The following is a 4,126-nucleotide window of genomic DNA, read 5'->3' on the forward strand; positions in this document are numbered from 1 at the left end:
AAGTTGAGTTTGCCTACCTATCGATCAGAAAGGAAACCTAATCGATTCACTCACCTGATTCAAGTTTTTCCTTTTTTTCTGAATTTTCATATTTTGTGACATGTATCAATAATGAAAAATTAAGACAAGTGTTGACAAATATTTTTATTATTAATGGAATTTTTAACACGGGGCGGCTAGCTATTATCTAGAAAACTGCATGTAATTCAGAAGACTGAATATATTATGGAATGTATGTTATCAAATTTCAATAATGATTGGCATCTACAAGGAAAATAACAATTTGGATTCTTCGTTCAAGTTATTCGGGATATTCGTACAAAAATATGGATAGAACAATACTTTCCAGAAGTTAGTCAGAAAACAAAGCCGTAAATTCACTTACAGATTAATATACCCTCAGGTCAAACAACCAGAAATCAAGAAATGGGGTAACTCTAACATATTTTGGAAAAATAACAGAGATAATTGCGAGTAACTTCAGAAAAAACAATGTGGAAGTGTCATTTAGACCACATGCCAGGTTATCTGATTTCCTTTTCAATGCCCAAGATAAGGTGGACAAGTTGGAGAAATCTGGAGTTTGTAAGCTCAAGTGTCCGTAGTGTAATAGTGTTTATGTGGGACAATGTGGTCGAAATTTCCAAAAACGGTTTGCTGAACATGAAAGGTCCTGCAGACTAGGGAAAAATTATTCGACGTTTTCAAACCATTACTTGGCATGCAACCACAAGTTCCCGTATCTGAACGATACGGAAATTTTGCACTATGCAAGGAAGGGTTATAAACTCAATAAGCATCAACATTACGGGTGAAACCTGTTAAATTAGCACACCCGCATGGTAAATTGTAAATTAAAGTCTCAATCAAGCCAAGTATCTATCACTATTATTACCTACAGGGGTGCTATATAAGTGCTAATCTAATAAACCATTGTTAGTTTGAAAATATCCTTATTGGACAAAACTGCAGTAACGTTAGTTACAAATAATAGTGGTAAAAAACAGAAAGTTTCAATTCTCTTTTCTTCATTATGATTTCCTACCAAGTAGTAACAGCTACATCCATCAATTTATTGAGAGAACAATTTGTTAACTCATACATTCAATGCCTGTATATCAATAAAACAGATGAATTGAAAAAAAAAACATTTAACAAAAAGGGTCATAGAAGCTGTAACGGTTTCAAATATGTATCAATGAAAAATGGAAATGGAACCAAAAAAACTCTCTTATATGGAGATAAATCATCAACATATTTATGAGCAATAATACTTCAACTACCAGAAAAATGCTACTAGTACATTACAATTTCCACGCATATCTAGGAATGATCGAGTATAAATGGATACAAAATGTCCCATTTGTCCTTTTTGGTAAATCCTCATCCCTCAATCGTCATAAAAATGTAAACGATCCAATAAATCTTTCCGTTCACGAATAGTCAAACAGTAAAGCCATTATTTCAAGATTGCGTGTTTCAGAATCAAATTTTCGATGACAACTTCGTTTGATCAATATTTACACGGGGGCAAGGAAATGTAAGATTTCCATTCCCCTGTCATCGTCTCACACCCACAGTACACCCTCATTTTATTACCCTTTGCTGTATGAGGAGAACCATAATTATGCGCAAGCACTGGTCACAATTAATTATAATAATATTTACAAGGGTCAGATTATTTATGAATTCAACTTTATATTTTCGCACGATCTTTGTAAAATTCGGTAAAAATAACTTAATTGGAATAGATGCCTGAAAATATCTGGAATTTGAACATTATTTTTATGGTATCATCACGGAACCGGTCCTGGCAATTAGCAAAGGAAGTATTTGCTACTGTATATCGAGATTGTGCTGGATGCAACCATTCTGGTAGGGGAATGTAATACCCAATTTGAAGAATGTGGGATAACAAAAATACAGATTAATTATTGTATTACTCTACAAATTGCGGCAGCGATCAGTTTAACAAGCGAAGTAAACCAGTGAAATAATTATATAGTGATAGTATTATTAAGATAAGTCATTAAGTCAAAATGACTTGTTTGTACCTTTTATAACATTTGTTATTTCAGGTTCCTATTGTACGTACCTGACTTAGCATTGTTTTCACAAAATATACCAGTTTACTTGAGAATGCTTTAACAAACCGAAATTGGTCGTAACAAATAAAAAACTTAAGTTATTTCTTCATACTATATTCAAGTCAAAATAAACCCAGATAAATAAGACTGGTCACATTGAAACACTTACATTCAATGGCCCATTAACATTCAGTACAGACCACAATATATATATATATATATATATATATATATATATATATATATACGAAAAAAAAGTTAAACATGTATGGATTTTTTGAATTTGACAAATGTCATACCTTCACATAAATGTCATCAAAATTTTTGTGAAGTGGATAAAATACTTTTATGAATTATAACGTCAAGAAAACCAAAGATAAGAATGATCCATAAATCTCATTCTTGCTTCGGATTGCAAAGCTAAAAAGTTAACGCTGACGAACGAATGAATAATAAATAATATGTCTCCGCTGTTACATTCAAAAAATGTTTCTACCGCTGAAAACTCAATTGATACAATTTAAATGTATATTATCGATTTCCTTCAACACCGGTATATTCTCATGAAAAAAAATGCAAGTTTTCATCTCTTTATATAAAGGTGGTGATCTCATTAATCAACTTGAAAAATTGGCCGACAAGTATTTACAATAAAATAATAAGTCAGTCCTTTGTGATTTAAAACATTTGACTTCATGCATTACAGAATATTGCTGCAAAAATATAACACTGTGGAGTTTATTCAAATACGTGCTAGGAATCACACGTTTAAAGGTAAGACCTCGCAAGTTTCGACTTTTGAGAGTTGTCGTTCGTAGGGGTACGAAAACTGGTTAACAGAAAAATATATTTTTTTAAACTCCAGAGTGGTTTGAAACCTATTTCATAAGTAGAAGTCGAGATGTGGAAACGTACTTATCAACAGACCAAATGAATAATGGAGGATCGAGATCGGGTCAATGGTACTTTCCTTTTTCTTAAAGGTTCATGTATATGCTTTTTATCTCAACTGTGTTGACAGATTATTAAATAATTTCAATATCTTCGACAGTTATATTTTCAAAATCCGCTTATATCTGTTTAAAATCTATTTTTCCGTTAATCAGCTGTCGCCTCCATACGAACGACAACTCTCAGAAGTTGAGAAACTTGTGCGAGCTAAGGACTAACAAGGTCTTACCTTTTAACGTGTGATTCCTAACACGGTTGCAGAATTATCCCAGCTTCAACCAGATAAATTATCTCGAGAAAAATATCTGGTCGAGGCGGAAGTTGAACCCACGGTCTTCCGATCGTGAGTCGGGCGCACTACCACCGCGGCCAATTCCACAACTTATATTTTCAAATGTTCAACCGAATTTATTCTAAATTTCGTTGTAACAGAAACAGTAACAAAAAATCTTAAAAAAATGAGAACTTGTTGGCTGGGGGTCACTATGAAAACATTTCTGCCTGAAAGTAATAATTAATTTATGTTGGAAAAAAGTTGCTTTAAAAAATATTCAATTCTAGGCTACAGTGCCAACTTTATTTAATGGTAATATTTTATGGATGGAGAACACATAAATTCACCTCACAATATTCTTTTCCCAAGCTTCTAAACCTTAGCTTCCATTCATTTGTCATTATCCAAGCCTCACATGCATGACTAAGGGTTAGTCCCAATATTGTCTTGTAGATTCTTAATTTTGTTTCACTTGATACTTATCTATTTTTGAAGATTTTTGTCAAACCCTCAGCACAATTTCTAGCTTAAACCATTCTGAGCTCTATTTCTTTTTCTTCTAAGCCTTCATTATCTAGCAATACTCCCAGATTACAGTACAGAAACTGCTTTTGTCTCATATTGTCTGACTATCTGAAAGTTTCTCTTCCGTGTTTGTTCTTCAGTTCCATGGGAAAATAGATTATTCAATAAATGAACTTTTTTCTGAATATTTTTATCGTTGGTGAAACATAATATAAATAAATTCACACGAAAAAATGATAAAGTAAAATTTGCTAAAACTCTGTTGTAACAATATCAAAAAAAGACAAAC

Source organism: Leptinotarsa decemlineata, unplaced genomic scaffold, assembly GCF_025532065.1.
Source record: "Leptinotarsa decemlineata unplaced genomic scaffold, Ldec_3_MD MMD2_tig00026354_RagTag_RagTag, whole genome shotgun sequence".
In the NCBI taxonomy this organism is placed as follows: Eukaryota; Metazoa; Arthropoda; class Insecta; order Coleoptera; family Chrysomelidae; genus Leptinotarsa; species Leptinotarsa decemlineata.